The 23,879-nt window shown below is 44.9% G+C and overlaps 1 long non-coding RNA gene across 1 annotated transcript in view; it reads right to left on the minus strand.

Annotated features, from left to right (window-relative positions):
* LOC310780052 overlaps positions 1-11,886 on the minus strand; it is a 17,682-nt gene extending 5,796 nt beyond the window's left edge. The window contains exons 1-2 of the long non-coding RNA XR_014552900.1: positions 11,810-11,886; positions 8,459-8,504 (exon numbers count right to left, since the gene is read on the minus strand). This is a non-coding gene — a long non-coding RNA (uncharacterized lncRNA). The remainder of the gene's footprint in view (positions 1-8,458; positions 8,505-11,809) is intronic.
* Positions 11,887-23,879: the final 11,993 nt, after the last annotated feature.

Here is a 23,879-nt window from a genome sequence, read left to right on the forward strand (position 1 = left end):
TTCGCAGCCTCTGTTTTTGCCCGGGCGGCTGACGGCGGCTCCCGGGCGGATCCCAGCGCGACAAGGAAATGCCAAACGGGACTGCAGGAAAAGGTTTGGCCGTTCGGGGTCGGGTGCTGCCTTTCTGGCGAGTAATCGTGTGGAGAAACTATATGCAGACAGATAGACAGAGGCAGAGGAGCTCAGTTGTGGGCGCGGATCGCAGCCAACTGTCAGCTGCAGACAGAGCAATCTATATGGCTCTGGCTGCAGCATGCATCGGGTTCTCTTTGATCACGGCTTTCTCCTGCACAAAGTAAAGGATCTGAGCGCCAAGGTTTTAGAGTGGCGCAGCTGCCGTGTAGATTTTTAAGGTGGCGCCGTGTGATCCCTTGAAGTGATTCATGCTCACTGGCTGGGTACGACCTTAAACAGTAGAATTATGGAATAATATGAATTATGATATTGGGACGTCCACAGACGTCCTTGGCACTTCTCGTTACTTTTTTTTAGGACGTCCACAGACGTCCTTGGCACTCAATGTGTTAAAAGTAGCCACACAGTGAGAAAAAAGAAAGTGAGAAAAAATAAATCATGTATTGCGGAAAAAAAGTGATGCATCGATTTAAGATGCATCGAGATGCATCGACAATCGTAATCGAATCGAATCGTAGCCCTCTGAATCGTAATCGAATCGAATCGTGAGGCCAGTGAAGATTCACAGCCCTAACACACACACACACACACACACACACACACACACACACACACACACAGTTTCAGTCTGACATCATCACTGTCAATATGAGTTTTTCTCTCTCCCTCTCTATCTCTCTCTCGGTGCTAAATACCTACACTCTCTGCTGCCTCTCTGCTACTATTTCACACAAAAGTGCCTGTGTGCGTACATGTGTGTGTGTGTGTGTGTGTGTGTGTGTGTGTGTGTGTGTGTGTGTGTGCGCGCGCACCATGTGACTGACCAGCACAACTAAAACAACCCACACTGAAAAGATGTGTGTCTCAGCCAGTGAAAGTCGGTGTTAAATCTCACCATGTGAAGGCTTTCATTCAGAGGTGCAACCATTAGTCAATTAATCAATTAATCAATTGACAGAAAATGAATGGACAACTTATTTTTTATATTCGCATTAATCATTTAGATACATTTTTAAGAAAAGAATATTAAAATGATCTGGTTCCAGCTTGATAAATGTGAATATTTTCTGCTTTTCTTTAGTAAACATGTGACATATGACAGTAAACTGATTGTCTTTGGGTTGTGGACTGTTGGTCAGGACAAAAGAAGTTAAGGACGTCATCTTGGACTTTGGAGGGAAAATGGATCTGCATGTTTCACCATTAGTGACTGTTACAGTCTGTCTGGGGGGGGGGGGGGGGGACACTTCCGCTCGGGGAACAGAGTGGGGGTAGGAGCATGGAATGGCGGCGCGGGCCGCGGAGCAAAAGGGAAAACACAGCCAGTAACAGACTTCACTGTGGAAGACCTGACGTTCCCCCTTTCCTATAGAACTGATGTTTACAGTCCCGCTGAGGGGGGTCCACCCGCTCGACATCAGGTTTAGGCGTGGTTGGTTCATAAAGCAGAAGTAGTGGCTCTTGTGTAAGAAGCTCAGAGAAGTGAGGAGTCATGCTGCCGTTATGCAGAGTGATGAAATCCTCTCTTATAAGGGAACAATTATCTTCTCTTGTGTTTGTTGCTCAATATTTTTTTATAATCTACTGTTATTTCATTCATTCTCGTGTAGAGCTGAAACGATTCATCAATTTATTGCCAACTATTTTGATAATCGGTTAAATCGGGGGGGTTTTAAGCCAATTATCTGATTGCAGCTTGTTAAATGGGAATATTGTCTGGTTTCTTTACTCGTCTATGAAACTCAACTGAATATCTTGGGTTGTTGTGGACAAAACAAGACATTCATCTTGGGCTTTGGGAAACACTGATCGATATTTTTCACCGTGTTCGTTGCCACCTAGTCTCGCTGAACAGACTCCTCTCTCACGGAAGGGAGGGGAGGCACGTTTATAAGACGACCTCTTTCACGTCCGCAGCTCACGTCTGTGTGCTGCCTGGCTGCTGGGTGCGTTTGTTTGTGCTCACGGCGCGTGCCGGTGTGCGTTGATCCCCGTGTTAAAAACAGTGTTAGCCCGAAGGACCCCGCCCAGCCAGAAATCTAGAGGGCCTCACGAAGCACCCATGTTAGCCGGCTGCACACCAAAACATAGTTTTAATTAGGGCTGGCACGGATCAGAAAACCCACGGATCGGATCGCGTGACGGATTTTGAGCCACGGATCACGGATTTTTCGGATCAGCAAAAAATATATATATAGGCTATACCAGATTTTTTCTCTCAAAATTAGATTTTCGATTTGATTTTTTAATACTATTATACTTCTCTAACCATTTGTTGCCCTGCACAGCTCAAAAAATATTTTTTTCTCATGACACAATTTATGCTTTTACTCTGAAGGCAGAACAACCCAACTTCCTGTTTTAGGTGGCACTGCGCCTAACTTCCTGGCTGTTGCTTGCTAACGTAGTCACATGACACGGGTACAGACCAGACCGGGTGAGTCTGGAAACATAACGTTGATGCTACGTTAAGCTACTCGGTGGCCCCACGTGTTGTTTTGTTGTTATGTGTCCAAGGCAACATTTCACCGTCCGGTGATAATGTGTTCGTGAAACGTGTGCGCGCGTGTGTGTGTGTGTGTGTTATCTTGTGCAGCCCGCAACACGCTGCTCGCATTCCTGTGCTTTTTCAGAGGTGTTGAAATAAGTTTGTTGTCTTTAGTAGCCACTAGCCACAGCCTTCAGATAGACTTTACAGCGACGACAAGGGATGAGGAAGCTCACTTGTGCTTGCCATGATGCCTGTCTGTGTCTGGCTGCGTGGCAGGCGTTCTCATACACTAACGTTAAACGTTAAATGAAACGAAAGGGGGGGGGGGGGGGTCCGCGGACCATTGACGTTCCGAACGACGTTCCGAACCGTGGGGGCTGATCCGTACGGGTCACGGATTATCCGTGATCCGTGCCAGCCCTAGTTTTAATTTGACATGACGACTAATTTTGGGAGCCGCCACGTGGCGGGTAGACCCCTGAGTGTCACACGCCAAACTTCAAATCTAGTTGCCATTGGCGCTTGGCGGGTGTTAATTTCAGGCCCTGTGTGTATATATATATACTACATGTATATATATACTACATGTATATATATACTACATGTATATGTATAGTTATTTTGCACATCCTGCAAAAATGATATAATTAATGTACTCTGTTTTCATTAGGGATGCACGATATATCGGCAATCATATAGGTATCGGCTGATGTTAGTCATTTTTTAACATATCGGCATCGGTCCGATGTTGCAATGTTAATAACGGTTAGCGTATCAGCCAAAATTTTCCCATTGAGAGGAAAAACTGTGATAAATCTTTATTTTTTATTTTATTTTTTATGTAATCTTTATTTATATTTATGGGCTTTTCCAAATGTTTTGGAAATAAAGAAATGCATTACTTTTTCAAATTCATATAGTTTCCATGTGTTTTTCACTATGTATAAAATGTTATTATCATAGAAATGTGTTTTTATACAGATCATATGGACATCGGTAAATATTGGTTCTCGGCCATGACAACAATGTTAATATCGGTTATCGTATCGGCCAAAATCGGTGCATCCCTAGTTTTCATTCATGTTTTCACATTTGTTTTATGTTTAACGCCCCCCAATTCTCTTACTTCACCCAGGATAAAGGCCTACCGTAAATTCCGGACTATAAGGCGCACCGGTGTATAAGCCGCACCTTCAAAGTTGACTATTTTTTTCTTATATAAGCCGCACCGGACTATAAGCCGCGGGTGTTTTAATGGTATTTTTTGTTTTTTTTTACAGTGCACACAGTGTCCGCGGTGTGGTGAAAAGAGGGCAAGAGAGGAAATTAAAACAGAAGTGGATTTATAGTTAGAAAGAGTGCTAAAGAAGAGAGAATTCCGTTTTTTATTTTTTTATTTTAGTTACTCACAGTACTATTGACCAGTCCAACTCAAAAGATATTCGGCAGTTTCACTTTGAGCTCTTGTTCCGCTGCTGTCCATCAATGGTTATGACGAGTCTCGCTGGGTACAGTACGCCAAAGCGATATCCATTGACTTTAACCTTTCGATGATGCTGTTGTATGTTGCGCGTTTCTGTTGCACCAACGCGGAGAGGTCCTGCCGGACGAAAAAACGCGTACCCTCCCAGGTGAGGGGCTTCTTCCCCGCAGCCTGGAGGATGAGTTGACGGTCGGGCCAGCGGAGTAGGCAGATGAAGATGGCCCTCGGTGGCAGGCCGGGGTCTGGACGTGGCCGAGGCGCCCGGTGTGCCCTGTCCACCTCTGGTGGTTTCTCGCCTTCCTTCAGGTCCAGGATGTAACACAGGATTTTGCCACGAAAGCGTCCATGTCACCAATCTCAGCTCCCTCTTTTACATTGATCAGGCGAATGTTATTTATTTTACTCCTGCTGATTAAGTCATCAACCTGCGTGTGCAGGGGTTCGATTTGGTTTTGCATTTTATCCACTTTCGGACTCACTGTGTTGTTTTTGTCCTCCAGTGCGCTGATGCGCTTTTCCGCATTAGAAACTCTGTTCACGGTTGTCTTATTTTCTTTAGTGATTGAGTGGATGGACTTCTGCACGTTTTCAAACTTGTTTTCAAGCTGCTCAAACCTCTGAGCGATGTCGGACTTAATCGATAGTGTTTCACGGAGTAAAAGTTTAGCCCAAGCCGTGTATCTCCAGCCTCCAGCAGGTGAGTCATTTCCTCATTCATGGCGGTGATTGCTTCGTCTTTTTCTTTCTGCTTACCTGTGTTGTGTTATGTTATGTTATGTTATGTTGTTAAAAGAGGGCAAGAGAGGAAATTAAAACAGAAGTGGATTTATAGTTAGAAAGAGTGCTAAAAAAGAGAGATTTTTTTTTTTTTTTTTGGAAAAAATCCATAGATAAGCCGCACCGTTATATAAGCCGCAGGGGCCAAAAAAGGCCAAAAAACGGGAAAAAAGCCGCGGCTTATAGTCCGGAATTTACGGTAGATCATGTCATCTTGTAAAGTGACAGATAGAGCGGACCACTTCTTCAGCAGGATACAACTGAACAAACAGAGTAGAGCTTCCTCTGGGACTCGCTCACACAGCGTGGCTGTCAGGTACCTACCAACGCTTTATTTTTTTCATTTTCCCATTTTTATCCTCCATTAGTGCTAATTTAATTTATTTATCCTGGTTGCTGCTCCAACCTCTGCCGATCTGGGGAGAGCCGAAACTGGCTCCATGCTTCCTCCGAGACATGGGCAGTTAGCCAGCCGCTTCTTTTCACCTGACAGGGGAAGCTTCACCGGTAGGACATAGCACGTGGGAGGTTCACGCTTTTCCAGTTCCCCTCCCTCCGAACAGACCACTTCAGCGACCAGGATATTGCATGTTTTGGTGAAGGGGGTTCCTATATGAAGGAAACCCCCAGGGGGCACGGGGGGAGAACATGCAAACTCCACGCAGAAAGGCCCTTTTGACGACCCCACCCGGGCGGTGTGCACTCTAGGAAATGCGGATGGGCACTCACTCCTTCAGCGCTCACAGCGTCCCAGGTGGGAATCGAACCCAGGACCTTCTAGCTGTGAGGCGACAGCGTTACCACTGCGCCATCGTGACCCGCAGAAAACGCTTTCTTACCTTTTTCTGACATCTTATCGCAGATTTGAAGATATTATATTTCTCTTACAGACCAGGGGCCAGTTGCACCAAGTGGTCTTATGACTGGTCTTAAGCTACGCCGCTCGTAACTTTACGACCTAACAGCTACGCCGGTTGCACCAAGAGGGCTTAAGCCTTCTTTTCACTACGACCAGGCGTAACTCTTACGCCTGGTCAGGAGGAGGCGTAAGGGTCTAAGGGTAAGGGTGCCTGCCTGTAACAGAGATCTCCGTGTCTATCAGCGGAGACCTCTGCTGTAATTGAGTCCTTACGTCGCAAATCGAGTCGTAACGTCGCCATCGAAGCATGATGTTAGATTATAACAAACTAGTTGTGTGGCTTAGCCTTCCCAAATGTTGACGTTAGTTTTTTAGAATTTAATACATAGAATTGGGAACGTTACATTCAATTTCATTCAGACTGCCTGACACTAATCGCCGCTGCCATTTTCCCCCGGGGCTTCCACAGGAGGACGGGGGTGGGAGGAGGGAGGGTGTAGTGACGCACATACAGTAGTGGGTGACGGTGCGAGGCACATTTTTGGCCCAATCAGGGGGCATTCCCCGGCAATTCACATGAACGCGCATTGCTACGACCAGCGTAGTTAAGACCAGATGTAACCCCTGTTGGTGCAACAGGCGTAATTCCACTCTAAAGACTGGTCTTAACTAAGACCGACGTAGGAGTTACGACCAGGCATAGTTAAGAGCACTTGGTGCCACTGGTCCCAGTAGTATGTCCGGGGGTGTTAAAATGATATTCCGCTGTGTAACAACCGTTTAAATCCAGTCTTTCGACAGCCTGTGGCGAATTTACAGCAGAGTGTGTTTGATATTATCATCATGGTGCACCGGTGGCACGCGGCCAGAAAACAACATTGCAGTCACACCGGATACGACGGCACAAATCCAGCGCACCTGGGAAGCAAAAGATGTCAAATATACAAAATACTCAAACTCCCAAGGTTCCTGTCGGCACTGCGACGCTTCTCCTCCTAAATTCGGCACAGGCTGTGGAAAGACTGCTTTTAAATGAGTGTTTCACGCAGGAATATCATTTCAACACCCCCAGAAAAGCTATCTGTAAGAGGAATCCGTAAGAGGAATATAATAGCCTCAGATTTACGATACAACGTCGGAAACCGGTAAGGATGTGTTTTCTCCCCTTGGTACCTCACATCACAGAGAGAAAACGCCGTAGCCCCTTTTACACAGCCCATGAAAGTCGCCTCCATGAAAGCCGCCTCCTGTGTCAAAGTCGCAAAGGACGGAATGGCGCGTCATTTTGTTACGCCTTTCGTCATTTTGTTACGCCTTTCGTCATTTTGTTGCGCCTTTCGTCATTTTGTTACGCCTTTCGTCATTTTGTTACGCCTTTCGTCATTTTGTTACGCCTTTCGTCATTTCGTCATTTTGTTACGCCTTTCGTCATTTTGTTACGCCTTTCGTTCCGCAACTATAGGTCGTATCAGCGCCGAATCAACGTCTGTCTAAAAGGGGTGAGCCGGCGGGCCGCGGAGCATCTCATCCAGGAGGAATGAGGGGAAAGCAGCTCTGAGATTAACGTTTACGACCATAAAGAAGTTCAGCAAAAAGCAGATATCATTCAACAACAGCCTACAGCAGTGATCAAAGATGTATCATTCAACAGCCTACAGCAGTGATCAAAGATGTATCATTCAACAGCCTACAGCAGTGATCAAAGATGATATCATTCAACAGCCTACAGCAGTGATCAAAGATGTATCATTCAACAGCCTACAGCAGTGATCAAAGATGATATCATTCAACAGCCTACAGAAGTGATCAAAGATGATATCATTCAACAGCCTACAGAAGTGATCAAAGATGATATCATTCAACAGCCTACAGAAGTGATCAAAGATGTATCATTCAACAGCCTACAGCAGTGATCAAAGATGTATCATTCAACAGCCTACAGCAGTGATCAAAGATGATATCATTCAACAGCCTACAGCAGTGATCAAAGATGATATCATTCAACAGCCTACAGCAGTGATCAAAGATGGGGGAAAAGGCTGATGGTGGTCTCTCACTTGCCTGTTGCTTTGAATGCGTTCCCTTATGGAAACAGAGTATTCCTGTACATTTATAGCCTCCTAAATCCATAAGCAGGACTCTCTATTCACCTTATTCTTTGCCCATACAAGGACGCTTCTGCATGACGTCAGTACGCCTACCGCAGTCATTTAGACTTGCCAAAAAGCTGTTTTCAAGCTAAAAAAACCCAAACTGTTTTAAAGTTTTAATATTTGGCGGTGAGAACGTAACATATATGTGACCAGTTTATCAGAATAACGCCTATTGGAAATCTTTAACGAACAGCGAGGACCGGGAGCGCTGACTGTGCCGACACCGGTCGGACTAGCTATCTGTCAAACCCTACTGTAGTCAGGCTACTGGCAGTGAGAAAACACTGTCGACGTGCTTTTGTAACGAACGTTAAATGCCGACCAGGTACAGCCATCGGCTCCTCGCAGCAGTAACGTTCTGAACATGTAACTGAAGTTGGCCGCAGTGTAGCTTAATTCTGAATGTTGCCAAACTTCATTCATATACTGACGTTTTATTTTGAAAATGGCCGCCAACTAGCGCTGAACCGGAAGAACAAATACGTTGCGTCGAACGCGGAAGACAGAAAAAGTGGGCGTGGTGAATAAGGTGAATAGGAAGACAAGAAGACAACTGTTACCTTGACAATTTTCTCCGATGATGCAGCCTCTCCTCACCCACCGTGCCTGTGACAAGCAGAGATGAGCGAGAGATGAGACATAACCAGACAGTCAAACTTTTAAAAGTAGAAACCAAGTGGTCTATATTGACGACCACGTTACTTAAAAGCAGACTGCAGCTGTTTGACACGCGGGCGTCCAACTTGCTTTCAGAACGGACTTTAGTTAGGCTACTTCAGAACATGGGAATAAACTGGAGCCAAAGGTAAGGATATTATTATTAGCCTTGTGTTACCTGGAGCCTACATGATGCTGTGATCCATAAAGTCCGTCAGATGAATATTGAAAGCTAGGTTTTCTTTTATATCAGACACAGGTTTGTGTTCCTACCTGACATGTTTCGACGGTAATACTTCCGTCTTCTTCAGAGGTGTCACTAGATGGTGTGCCTCTGTAAACAACATCAGCTGTTAAAGACACGTCACACACCATCTAGTGACACCTCTGAAGAAGACGGAAGTATTACCGTCGAAACATGTCAGGTAGGAACACAAACCTGTGTCTGATATAAAAGAAAACCTATCAATCTAAGTAAAGTATAGACACTATGAACCTTTTTGGATTAATATTGAAAGCTGCTCGTTAAATAGACTCCTCGTTAAGTGGCAAATCAACTGACTGCTTAATAACGGGCAATATTATGAATGTGCTGATATTTGTATGGTGCACATATAAAGAGCTGCGCAATTACACACTGAATCGTCTCTCTATCGCTGTTTTTCTCCCAATACTCCCGCAGCAGCTGATAAATCCCTCTGTGACTCGTAGGTGAGGAGATTCCCTCTGATCATCCACAATAATTGTATTTCCCTCAGCAGCAGGTACAGCTGTTCACATCTCCATGGCAACGACAGAAGAGCGGCATGCCGGAACGCCTCCTCCTCGCGCCGTGTAAAACGATATTCTGTGTAAAAAGTAGGAATGCACGATATATCGGCCGATGTTAGTCATTTTTTAACATATCGGCATCGGTCCGATGTTACGGTGTTGATACCGGTTTAAAAAATGTTCACATTGAGAGGAAACAATGCAGTAAATCTACGATTTATGGGCTTTTCCAAATGTTTTGGAAATAAAGAAATGCATAACTTTTTCTAATTCACATTGTTTACACATGTGTTTTTCACTATGTACAAAAATGTTCTTATCATAGAAATGTGTTTTTATACAGATCATATCGACATGGGTAAATATGGGTTATCGGTCGTAACAGCAATGTAAATATCAGTTATCGGTATCTATCTGCCACAATTTTCATATCGGTGCATCCCTGGTAAAAAGGCAACGCTGACTCATTTGTAACAGTAATATTGGGGGATCTCTGTGTGAGCGAGTGGCAGAGCCAGAGGGAACACATCCACACCCATCCAGGCCTCAATGACACTGAAACTAGTTTCTTTCTTTCTCTGCGGGGTTAATCTCATCACTTAGCTAACTTGTTGGTGACATCACTTCCTGTTTACAACCCCAGGCTAAACTCACTTCACTGAATGGGGAAATATGGAAAGACAAATTCAGACCACGGGAATCCAATTTCCTCCATTTAGAGCTGATTCAACACGAGCGAGGGAGAGAGAGAGAGAGAGAGGGAGAGAGGGAAAGAGAGGGAGAGACAGAGAGAGACAGAGAGAGAGTGAAGGGGAGAGGGAGGGGGGAGAGAGACAGAGAGGGAAAGAGAGAGGGAGAGACAGAGAGGGAGGGGGAGAGAGAGAGACAGAGAGAGATGGAGAGAGAGGGGGAGAGACAGAGAGAGATGGAGAGAGAGGGGGAGAGACAGAGAGAGGAAGAGAGAGAGGGAGAGAAAAAGAGGGGGAGAGGGAGGAAGAGAGAGAGGGAGAGACAGAGAGAGGGGGAGGAAGAGAGAGAGAGAGAGGGAGAGACAGAAGTTGTGTTTCCATTACCCTCAGAAATGCGCAAAATCTAAATATCGCAATAGAAATTGGGTAATGGAAACACGTGAATTTCGAAAAACCTCCCAAATATCGCAAAAAGTTTTTTCGCTCTCATGAGGTGGTTTTTCAGACGTGTCGATATAGAAGTTTATCGCAAAAGTGTAATGGAAACACATTTTTCGCATTTGCACGTCATGTGACCCATATTATCCCTTGGAAAAGGAGCGGAAAATAAGTTTGGTAAGTAAGGTTCGATAGCCGTGTCAAAACCTCCGCAGCAAGTGGAAAACTTTGAAGCAACGCTACCTAGCAGAAAGACGAGTGTTATGCAAAAGCGTAGCCGGGCAAATTAGATAATGTTTAATGGCAGAAATCGGTCCATGGTGACAGCAGGCTGCCTGTGTGCGCGCATTTGGCACAGCGGCGAGATGAGAGGATGAAAAGCACACACTGGTGCGGTGGTGCTGTCTGAAGTGAATACAGTGACTGTGAGTAGGCTAATACATTGCACACGTTTCAGGTGCAATTATAGAACCAAATCAGCCTTTTCCCCCCTCCATCTCTAAATCGGACCAGTTGTAGGCTATTAGGCTACCTTTTTTCCTCTGCCTGTCGCGCTGACTGCATTCACGCAGCCAGCAACATTTTGCGACTCATTTTCTTTTGAATTGATAATCAGGCTCGTTTATATGCATTGTAACTTCATGTTGGGATTTGCATTGACCATTGGTTGGATTTGAGCATGCAGGGGACGGGATATGGGGCAGATCCCCGTGCGTAATCACTGTGGCAGCTGCTGCAACGGGGAATCACTCAAACGCAACTTCAATGGAAACGCCTACAAGTCGCAATTGTACATTGTCGAAGTTGTAGAAATATCGCAATTCTTTTGCGAAAAACTGTAATGGAAACACAGCTACTGAGAGGGGGAGGGAGGAAGAGAGAGAGAGAGGGAGAGACAGAGAGAGGGGGAGAGGTCGAGGGAGGGAAAGAGAGAGACACTAAAGGTAAATGTAAGGACATTGCACAATCAGTAGTAGCCTAACTTAGTAAACAGTTTGTAAACTGTAGGGTTATAGTAGCCAAAGTCTGGAATAATTAACAGAATTACGTGACATAGGTACGCGTTTTCGTTCATTTGACACGGGGATGACGACAACATAGCCTACTGCACTTTCGCTCAACTTGACAACATAAACAGTCCAAATTGGCCCGAGCGTGACTGACTTCCGGTCGTTCCCAATCCCAACAGAAAAGAGTTCCGGTGAAACGGTGACGAACAGAGAGCGAGAGCACACCTGGACGGCAGCGCACTGTCACACACGGTGTGTTTCTGCTGTCCTCCTGCTTTTAAACACGTTCAAACCTCAGCAAAACACCTTGTCTTCCGCGCGTCCAACACAATAAAGTGAAACTTACCGGGTGTCAACAGAGTTTAACTCCCTCCACTCCGATCTCTCCTGTCGTCTCTTCCTCCAAACTTCTCTCTCTCTCTCTCTCTCCTCTCCAGCAGGTTTCGGTCTGTGTGTGTGTGTGTGTGTGTGTGTGTGTGTGTGTGAGAGAGAGAGAGCCGCTGGGCTGGCGGGGTCCCGCCCACAAAACCCAAATATGGTGCGAGCGCTTCCGCACATGCGGCCCGCCCTGACCTGCTGCTGACTCACGCACTGATGACGCAACTCACCTGCCTGGGCTGGGGTTCGGCCGCGCTCGGGGCTCGGGCTTGTCCGTAGAAACGGAGAGCCAAAGTCGACGTCGCTTCCTGCTTCAGCATGCGCACCAAGAGATTTCATCCGCAATTATTTTGCAATAGACATTTCGTAAAATGCTTATAAAAAGAGTTTTACTTAGTCAAAGCAATCGATGCGGCTATATTTGGAATCAAAAGAGACTAAAATTTCACTTGGATTAAAAAAATTACGAGGGGGGGGGCTTATTTTGTAAACTATTTGTTTGTTTGTTTGTTTTGCGTTTTGGTCTGAGTGAAATGTTCTATGGTCTCTCCCAATTCTAAATAGGCTATAGCTGAATCACTTTGTTTGACCAAGTAAAATGATATTAATTTTATACGAATTTTACGAAATGGTAAAATAAATGGCTGCTGAAATCTCTTGGTGCGTATGTCTAAACCAGAAGTGGGCGTGACTTTTGCTCTATTTATTTTGCACATGATCTAATTGATCTCATACATGACCGAAAACTGTACACAGTTTTGCAGACATTCATTTAGTTTGACAGTTATTGAGACTAGAGTTAATGGCACCAGTGATGTCATTAGCATAGGCTACTTTGATGTGTGTAGCCTATACAATTTCCAAAAGTAAGAATGTTAGTAGCCTATGAGTTTCTTTCTTGAACCCTTAGGCTATTATGAAAGTCATGAAAGATGAATGAATTGAATGAAATGTTTAGTAGGCTATAGGCTATAATATGATATAGCCTACCAAAAAAAGCCCTTCAAGTTATTGTTATATTTAGACCATTATTATTTAAATCTCTTATCTTTTGATTTGTATTTTTTCTATCTTTTGTATGCACCTGGATCGTATAGGACGAATCAGCGTGACATCACAACAACAACAAATCCCCCAGAAATGCGGAAGCCCACAGCAGTTAACTAGTATGAGTTGTGCCAAACAAACTATAGGCTACATGACATTGCTTATATTTTGACATTCTGAGTGAGAGCAGAAGTAGCTCAAGAGTTTGATGTATAATATATGCATGTCGTGTTAAAGTTGTGTGAACTGTTGCAAGTTTTAAAATGTGCATCGCACAGTTGGGGGCTAGAGTGAGCACTCAAGACTGCCTCCATAGGGTCCCATTGCCGTTTTCACCCGGAAACGCGGTTTGTTTACCAAAATGCTGCTCGGCTGATCCCTCGCATAGGAAAAGCCATGATGTTTGTACGTGGAAATTGTTGAATAAAAAAATAAGAAGAAGAAGAATGCGGGGAAACTGTGAGAAAACCCTGAAGATCTTTCACCACAAAAAGTTGCAGGTTGATGAATCAAAATAGTTTGATTTGAACTGAAAGTAAAGATGCACATAGAAAGAGTTTAAGAGGCAAAAAGAGATGAGCTGTGAATCTGTCAGCTGTCTTCACACACAGAGACTTGTTGTGAACCAGCGGCCACTGCTCTCTCATTTAGCCTATTGAGGCTACATGTGACTACAGAGCATTGTCCTCCACTAGAGGAGGAGTCATGGCCGTGGCGTATGGCACACTGTAGTAAGTCCAAATCGTCCTTCACAAACAGACCATGATACATGTGTGGGTTGATAAGGTAGTCAACAAACACCATTTACATCAGGGGTGTCAAACATATAGCCCGGGGGCCAAAACCGGCCCGCCAGAGGGTCCAGTCCGGCCGACAGGATGACTGTGCAAAGTATGAAAATTGCACTAAGTCCTCCAATCCAATGTGAAGGCTATGAGCAATATAAATATTAAGTAGTCTATTCATGGTTTCTGTAGGCTATTCATCACTGAATGACAAATTATTTACACTGTAAATTTTACAGTATAGGCCCTTTGCCGTCTATACGAGGGATCAGCCGAGCAGCATTTTGGTAAACAAACCGCGTCACTGGGTGGCAACGCCAATGGAACCCTATGGAGCCTGAGTTTGTGCGTCTGACTCTAGCCAGCTGACCGTGTTTACAATTTAAAAACTGCGACAGTTCACACAACTTTATCACGACGTGCATATATTATACATCAAACTCTTGAGCTAATTCTGCTCTCACTCAGAATGTCAAAATATAAGCGATGTGATGCACTTTTTGAGATATTAACGTTTGTTTGGCACAACTCATACTAGTTAACTGCCGCGGGGTTACGCATTTTTGGGTGGCAGTGACGTCACGCTGATTCGTCCTATTGTAATGCACTGTAGTCTGTGACAGACAGTGGAACATTTGGAGGTGTAGTTATTTATAGGTTATTATGCATTGATTTTCTCTGTCTGTCTTTGCCCACTTGAGACCAAATTGGGTCGTACAGTATGTGGCCCGTGAACTAAAATTAGTTTGACACCCCTGATTGACATGGACTGCAATACTCTGACAACTGGCCTAGACAAGACAAGATTACGGGCCAGTAAAGTGATTTTGTCTCAAGTTGTAAACAGATCCTCAGTCACAAGTTAGTTATTGATGAGATTCAAACTCGTTGTAGACTAGCACAAACACATCAACACCACGGGGGGTGGGAAGGGTGGGATGGAAATAGTGTCATAAATAAGACTGAAACAGTTTTCAATCTCAAAATCAAGTAGGCCTATGTTCAGGATATGGGATTTCTCAACTCTGGGTTTCTGGGAGATCACCGGTTTCCTGTTTTATTTTGCGCGTCCCTGGTCACATCCGTAAATAGAGAAACAAAAGACGTATCGTACAAAGATCATATATACTGTATGTATATAGCCTATATATATATATATATATACTGTATACATACTGTATACATACATACATACATACATACATACATACATACATACATACATACATACATACATACATACAAACATATATATACTTTATTATTATCAAACAGGATAGGGGTGCCAAGTAGTGGCATCAGTCAAATCAGGCCTACAGTAGCTGTCTCTGTCTGAACTGTAAAACACAGTCAGACATCATGAGTACATGTGAGTTGGGTGCAAGCTGTATTCTGCAGGAGGGAATTTTTCTAAATTAATTTGTCATGAAGGGTTTTGGGCTTTATGTACAATATTTCCTACAAGTGGTTTGATACTGTTTTCCTGTATATATATATATATATATATATATATATATATATATATATATATATATATATATATATATATATATATATATATATATATATATATATATCAAGGAAGACAGGTGATAGGCACTTGTTGGTTAAGCTTTATCAGGTTTGTGAGGCAGACAGTTTATTCCACTAGAGGGGGCTGGCTATCTACTGAATAACCAGTAACTATCTCTCTCTTTCTCTCTCTCTCTCTCTCTTGCTCTCTCCCTCTTGTACATCTCTCTCTCTCTCTCACACTCAGAGTCACACACACACACACACACACACACACACACACACACAGCTGTTGAGTGCATTCTCCGCATGCCAAGTGTGTGTGTGGTTCAGTATAGAACTATGGACTCTTGTAGATGATCAAATTGTAATGATCCCCATTAGTTCCCGAAATCTTAGTTTCATTTGACACTGCTGATATAGCCATATATGCTGATATATGCTGATATGCTGATATATGCTGATATAGCCATAGCTAAATTATGTATCTGATGATTGTGATATTCGTATGAGATCATGCTGGCAGCACCAAACTGATCATGGCTGCATCTAAACGAGCGGTTCAGTATGAAAGACAAGACAGACAAAGACATGGACAGCTTAGCAGTAACACTGTTAACGGGTGCTGGATGTGTGACATTTGGGTAAATAATTAAAATGTGAAACATTTTTAAAGTAACCCAAATGTACTTGAGTACTTTTAAAAATGCTACTTCTTTTTACTCGTATACTTGAGTGAGTTCCTGGACTAGAATTTGACTTGTAGCCTACTTGAGTTGATTTTCACTAAAGTAACAATACTCTTACTGGGTTCAGGGCTTCAGTGTTGTTGGACTCCTGGTGGCTCTGCTGCCCCCTGCTGGGCAAACACTTTGGAACCTCGGAGGTGTTGTGGCTCAATCTGTATCCCTTGTATTCATATGATTATTATATGATTATATCTGATCTGATCTGATCTGATCTGATCTTATCCTTATCCTTAGAGGGGAGAGGACCAGTTACACTTATGTTGAGTTGCCATATTTTTTCTCTTGTTGCTGTAAAGCTGCGTTCACACCGACCTATTAAAGTTTTTCGCTGGCATCGAGTTTACATACAAAGTCAATGCAAACGAGCGATTGAGCGTATATTCGCCTGGGAGAAAAATCGATGGGCGTCCGAGCGACAGAGACACAGCGATAGGGAGAAAATTAGCTTGTCGCCCGAGATGAAATATCCCAACTCGAGTGAAATTACGCTGGCATCAGTCGGTCGCTGTTCAACGCTGATTGGCTGCCGTGTGAGAGTGAGTCAAGGATCACACTGGCTTGGAACAAACCGCTGGTTTATTGTGTGGCAACAAACCACATTGACAGCTGATTGACAGGCTGAGAGCTGACATGAAGTGAAGTCTGTACTACCGGTATAGAGCTCGCAAGGGGAGCACGCTGATAGGCTTAGCTTGTAAACAACTACGGTGGCTCGTAGTGGACAAATATCACGACATTGCGTAACGTTATAGCCCCCAGATGTCCGTCAATTATTGTGCCTGTTGACGAGCGATTTAAACATGGGGAGTGGTGGCCCAATGGTTAGAGAAGCGAGCTTGTGACCGGAAGGTCGTCGGTTCAATCCTCGGGACCGGCAGGATAATTCTGGGTGGGGAAAGTGAAAAGGCAAGTCAAGTCAAGTCAAGTTTATTTATATAGCCCTAATTCACAAGCATGTCTCAGAGGGCTTCACAGAAAGTATGTCTAGCTGATTCTAGCTAACACACAATAACAAGAATATACAGAATAAAGATAACATTTGAACATTTGAAGAAAACAGGAGAGTGGAGGAGGGAGGGAGAGGGAGGAGGGAGGAGAGGGGGGAGGTGGGGAGAAAATAGGAAATGTGGGGAGGTGGGAGGGCGCAGGGGAAGGAGAGCAGTGGGAATGTGAGAGAGGGGAGAGGACAGAGAGGAGGAGAGAACAGAGAAGGAGAGGTGGAAGGGTACAGGGGAGGTAGAGTAGAGGTAGGGTCTAGGGTGGAGGGAGGAGAGGGGGAGGTGGGGAGAAAATAGGAAATGTGGAGGAGGAGAGAACAGGGGAGGAGAGATGAGGGTGCAGGGGAGGGAGAGCCAGGGTAGGGATAGGGTCTAGGGTTGAGGGAGGGGAGGGAGTAGGATACGGGCCCGGATTAGGGCGAGGGTGGGGAGAAATGGGAAATGTGGAGGAGGAGAGAACAGAGAAGGAGAGGGTGCAGGGGAGGGAGAGCAGGGGGAATGTGAGAGGGAGGAGAGGGCAGAGAGGAGGAGAGAACAGAGAAGGAGAGGTGGGAGGGCGCAGGGGAAGGAGAGCAGTGGGAATGTGAGGGTACAGGGGAGGTAGAGTAGAGGTAGGGTCTAGGGTGGAGGGAGGGAGTAGGATACGGGCCCGGATTAGGGCGAGGGTGGGGAGAAAATGGGAAATGTGGAGGAGGAAAGAACAGAGAAGGAGAGGTGGGAGGGTGCAGGGGAAGGAGAGCAGGGGGAATGTGAGAGAGGGGGGAGGACAGAGAGTAGAGGTGCAGGGGAAGGAGAGCAGGGGAAGAAGAGCAGGGGGAATGTGAGAGAGGGGGGAGGACAGAGAGTAGAGGTAGGGTCTAGGGTGGAGGGAGGGAGTAGGATACGGGCCCGGATTAGGGCGAGGGTGGGGGGAAAATGGGAAATGTGGAGGAGGAGAGGACAGAGAAGGAGAGGTGGGAGGGTGCAGGGGAAGGAGAGCAGGGGGAATGTGAGAGAGGGGGGAGGACAGAGAGGCAGAGAAGGAGGGGTGGGAGGGTGCAGGGGAAGGAGAGCAGGGGGAATGTGAGAGAAGGGAGAGCAGGAAGTGGCAGGGATTCAGGAAAATAGGGGAGAAGAGGAGGAAGAGGAAGGAGCAGAGGGGGGGAGAATGAGGAGAGAGCAGGAGAAGGGAGGGGGGGGCGGTGGGATGTGGGGGAGGAAAGAGCATGGAAAGAGAGGAGAACAAGAAAGGGGAAGAAGGGAAGAAGCGGGGAAAGGGGGAAAGAGAGGGGGGGGGAGAAGATCAGACAACTGACTACTCTAAGCATTAACCAGAGCTAACTGGGACATAGTATCTAGCTAATCTACAGCCTGATCTGGCCTATCCTACCCTGCTCTAGTCTGATTTTAGCCTGAACACTAACAGGTCAGCCTTAGGCTGTAGCTAATCTATCGCCTACCTAAGCTGTTCTAAACCAACCGGCAGCCCTCGACCAGTGATGAAGAGCACCGATGCCCCCTGACCCGGCCCCCGCCCACATATGGCGTGGGAGGGAAGGCCAGGCCGGGGCACAGCGGCACCCCCTCACCCCCAGTGAACGCAAGAAAACCTTTCCACCATATGGATCGCCGCATGGATTGCCCCAGTGACTTGGCTGAGGAGGAACCTTGTGAGGTCGTTGTGCTAGGGGCCAATTGCTGCGGCCCAGGCGGACCCAGCCCCCACGCGACCCGCCCCCCCAGCCCCCAGCCACCAGCATAGTGACTGAGAGCGTGAGAGCAGGCCACGCGGGGGACGGGCCCACCCACCAGGCCACAGCAGCGGACCCCCATCTGGGGACTCCCCTCCGAGACAGGCCGAGAGATGCCGGGCTAAACCATGCACAGAGTTTCCGATAATGAAACTCTGTGAATGGTTTAATATGGAAATAAAATGTACAAGAGAACAGAAAATTGAAAATGTAAAAAGAGTCCAACAGAAGGGATATAAAAATGTAATTTATAAATTATCCTAAGATCAGGGAAGGGAGTTGAAAATCTAAAAAGTAGAGTCCAAAAAGAAATAGAAAATGCAGTCTTTAAGTGTTCGTAGGTTTAGAGAATACTAGTTAATTAACTAGGTGACAAAAAGGGTAACAAGATTGGGAGTTCCATGAGGATGATCTGAGGAATCCATGAGTCCGCGCTGGTGACATGGATTAAGAGGAGGGGAGGGGAGGATAGGAGTCGGAGGTGATGATTAGGAGGAGGGGAGGATAGGAGTTGGAGGTGATGATGAGGCGGCGGGGGGGGGGCTGGGGGGGCGCCCCCCCCTTCCCTTAGGCAGGCAGGTGACCAGGATGATGAGGATAGGGGTCGGTGGTGGTGAAGAGCCCGGGGTGTCAGACAGTAGAAGGAGTAGCGGCAGGTGGCTAGGGCGATGACGGCCGGACCTAGGGCTGCAGCGGCGGGGGTGTACGTCAGGCCAGTGAAGGACACCTGAGGGGGAGAGAGAGAAGAGAGCGGGGGAATCTGCGCAGAGGTGGAACTAACTCTATAGACAACAATAAAATTAGGTCAAAACAAAATTTATTAGGATTTTTATTTTTATTTTTTTAGGATGACTAATACTATACTGCTAATTCAGGTCTAAGTACCACCTAACACCACTGTCAATGATTCAGCCCTGTTGATGCGGACCGTAAATCATGACCTACAACAAAATTTATTAGGATTTTTTTTATTTTTTTATTTTTTTATTTTTTAGGATGACTAATACTATACTGCTAATTCAGGTCTAAGTACCACCTAACACCACTGTCAATGATTCAGCCCTGTTGATGCGGACCGTAAATCATGACCTACAACAAAATTTATTAGGAGGCAGTGCTTGCCCCTCCCTCATTACCACCACTGAGGTGCCCTTGAGCAAGGCCCTTAACCCCAACTGCTCCAGTGGAGCTGATCAGTGGCCAACAGATCAGACTGTGGTTGTACTGGTCAGCTTCCAGGTATGAATGTGTGTGTGAATGTGAACAGGGCACTCCTGAAAAAGAGAGCATTGCTCTCAGTGAGACTCCCCCTGTATAAATAAAGGTAAAAAAAAAAAAAAAAGCGACGGAGCGATTCCAAAGAGTTGAATCGAGCAACAGAGAGAAAAGTAAATATCTCGGTGTGAACACAGCTTAAGAGGTTTTTGTTTGCTATTTAGTTTATTTTTTACTCGTGTCATACGTGTAATCGGGAACACTTTCAGCCTTCAAGACCTCCAACCACTTCCTAGATCAGGGGTTTTCAAAGTCTGAGACTGTGGGCCTCCCCCCAGACAAAGCTTGGAAAAAGGAGCCCCCCTCGCCCAATTCCTGGATGCCTATGGGATCATGATTATGTTATTTGATCTCATAGACACTCAACAGTTGAGCCCAGATAGCCTGATATTGCTGTTTGACATATTACACCAAATACATCAAAAGGTCATTAATCATCATGTCTGAAGGCATTTATTAGTTCCTGACTCTGGGAAAGTGGGATCAATCTGTCAAATTTCCCAAAACTACAGTACTGTATCAATAAAGTTTAAAACTACAGTACTGTATCTCTAAAGTTTAAAACTACAGTACTGTATCTCTAAAGTTTAAAACTACAGTACTGTATCTCTAAAGTTTAAAACTACAGTACTGTATCTCTAAAGTTTAAAACGACAGTACTGTATCTCTAAAGTTTAAAACTACAGTACTGTATCTCTAAAGTTTAAAACTACAGTACTGTATCTCTAAAGTTTAGAGACACAGTTGTTTTGTTGTGTTGTGTGATTGGGTTAAAGAGATAGTTACAGTCGAAACTCTTTAACCAAATCACACACATTTAGGCTATTAGGCTGTGAGATCTCTCATTTATTTGATAACTAATTTAATAACTAATGTAATATTGTTCACGTCCATTCACTGAGCCTCCCCGGAACCTGCTTGGAGCCGGCCCTGGGGAGGCCCCCCTCCCACTTTGAAAACCTCTGTTCAGACTAGGAGGCCAAATCTGATTTGTGAACTTTAATGACCTATTAATGATTCTATCCAGATTGGTTTTATGAGTCTGGACGCTCCAAGTCTGATTTGTGTCACTTGTCCCAAACCACATTATGGAGGTAGTTTCCAATCTGCTTTCGACCGATGTGACTTCAGTGTGGACGCGCTGATCACCCAAATCAGATTTGAGAGTGTCTTTTGCAGGGGGCGGGGACTTGAAGAGCAGAGAGCAGACATGCAAACACTGCCAGAAACATTGTATGTTACCTCATTGGCTCATTGCATCTGGACACACAGATCCGACAGAGTGCGGACACACTCCCAAATCAGATTTGGGAAACCAATCAAGATAAATGATGATTAATGACTTTAGCAGCAAATCGGATTTGCCTGTAATGTGAACATGGCCTTAGACCTGGGACTGACACAGAAAGTGGAATGATAGAGAAAATCAGAACAACAAAATTGATTGATATGGAAAGTTAAAACGATACACAAAATTGGAATGCATTTTTTCTTTTAGAACAACACGAGGAATTAACAATATCGCCTTTAGGGCGTGAGCGAATGTGTGACGGGTCAGATGTGCGACGGGTCAGACCTTTAGGGAGTGAGCGAATGTGTGACGGGTCAGATGAGTGACGGGTCAGACCTTTAGGGAGTGAGCGAATGTGTGACGGGTCAGATGAGTGACGGGTCAGACCTTTAGGGAGTGAGTGAATGTGTGACGGGTCAGATGTGTGACGGGTCAGACCTTTAGGGAGTGAGTGAATGTGTGACGGGTCAGATGTGTGATGGGTCAGACCTTTAGGGAGTGAGTGAATGTGTGACGGGTCAGATGTGTGACGAGTCAGACCTTTAGGGAGTGAGCAAATGTGTGACAGGTCAGATGTGTGACGGGTCAGATGTGTGACGGGTCAGATGTGTGATGCGTCAGATGGGACGGGTCAGATTTGAACCTGGGTCACAGTGGGAAGGACTAAGCCACAGCAATGACAGTTTCACAGCTGTTTATTGACCAGAAATAAAGGCAAAGCAGACTATACACACTGTTAAGAGGAAGTTAACATAATAATCTACAGTAATAAAGTTGACCACGTCTGTGTGTCTCTTTAATGCACGGTGGTGGCTCATGATCCGGGGAAAGGTCATGTGCAGGTCATCAAGCCTTGGAACACCCGAAAAGTCCTGGAAACTGTCCGCACGTCTTGGAAAGTCCTGGAAAGTCTTGGAAAGTCCTAGAAACAACCTGGACACCACCATCATTTCCGGCCAAGTAAAAGGCGCAGTAGTTCTATTGCTTTGTGTCTATTTAACCCGGACAATGCCGGGTACATTGCTAGCTATAACAAAAATCTCCCTCTAGAACCTTTATTATTCCATATAGAACCAACATTCATTGAAGAATCTTCCTTTTTCAGAGTGGAGGGACTGTGTGTGTGTGTGTGTGTGTGTGTGTGTGTGTGTGTGTGTGTGTGTGTGTGTGTGTGTGTGTGTGTGTGTGTGTGTGTGTGTGTGTGTGTGTGTGTGTGTGTGTGTGTGTCTGTGAATATCTGTGGAGTAGATCATCAACTCCCTCTAACGAATGCCCGAGGTCACCTCATGAGGGCGCAACAACAAAGACAACGACAACACTGGACTGAATTAAAACTCCAAGGGAAACTTGCATGTCTCCCTGCAGCAGATCACTCTGTTTCTCATGCAGTGTTTAAAAGTGTCGCTCTAGATGAGAGCATTATCATCTTCACTCTAAAAGCAAGACTGCAAGTTTTACCAACTAAGCTCAATCTTTCCATCTGGCTTCCTGACAGTCATGCTCCTCACTGTATACATCAGGGGTGGTTTTAGCATCATAGCTTTGGGTGGGCTCAGCCCACCCAAAGGTCATGGACCACTGAACCCCTAGGGGGGTCCGGGGGCATGCAAGAAAATTTTGTACAGTTTCAAGTAAAAATGGATCAAGCTGGTGCACTTTGAGATCAAAATGAAGAGACTAGATCTATGAAGAACTACACACATCTTCTTTACCGTTCTGTGGTTTTACAGCGATGAAAAAATAATTGTTTCTCAATATATACTATATATATTCTGCATACAGGTTACTATATGGTAGAATTATGCTTGCATAAATAATACCAAAATTACTTCAGGGGAGTTTCAAGTAAAGTAACATTTTGCTTTGTAGGCAAAACAAAAGTAAAATTAAATCAAAAGGGAACTTCCTAATTTATTGGCTGGAATAATATTCCGACAAGATAATAATATACTGTAAGCACTAAAGCAGGAGTTTGCAGTCAACTAGTTGAAATTAATATGTGGCAGTATTTGTGGGGGTCAAAATCTATGTAGGGTGTACCACCACAAATAGATCAGTGTATGGGAAACACTGACTATTAAATTGTGTGACTAGAAAGACACCAATAAATCTGAGAAAATGTACTTTAATTTTGAACAACAGCACTACAACGGTGGCATTACAAATGGTATTATGAAATTATTGTGGGAAAAAACAAGAATGCCACTTTTTTTCATGAACTTTAAGCAGAAAATTAAAAAATAATTTTAAAGCAAAATAAATAATAAATAAAGATCATTTTAAAATTGGCTCAACCAGCCCATCTTACTGACCACCAGGGGTCCTGGTCCTTAATCCCTTTTTATTACTACCATGCCACTGGTACTGTACACAAACAAGGCTGTTTAAATATCTGCCTTGCACCATGGATTTGGAGAGGGAAAAAAAAAAGAAAAAAAAAGGGGGGTTTTGCCTCTATTTTTTTGGATGGGCTGAGACTATTTTGGGGTGGGCTAAAGCCCACCCAAAAAAGGTCTAGAACCGCCCCTGGTATACATCATGGTCATGAACAGATAACTGAAACCATGGCTCACATCTTAAATGGTTGCCATGCATACAAAGGGCTTTACATAATGTAGGCATGACAGATTAGTGGATCTGATATCAAAAGA

The sequence above is a fragment of the Poromitra crassiceps genome (assembly GCF_964638095.1).
Source record: "Poromitra crassiceps genome assembly, chromosome: 7".
In the NCBI taxonomy this organism is placed as follows: Eukaryota; Metazoa; Chordata; class Actinopteri; order Beryciformes; family Melamphaidae; genus Poromitra; species Poromitra crassiceps.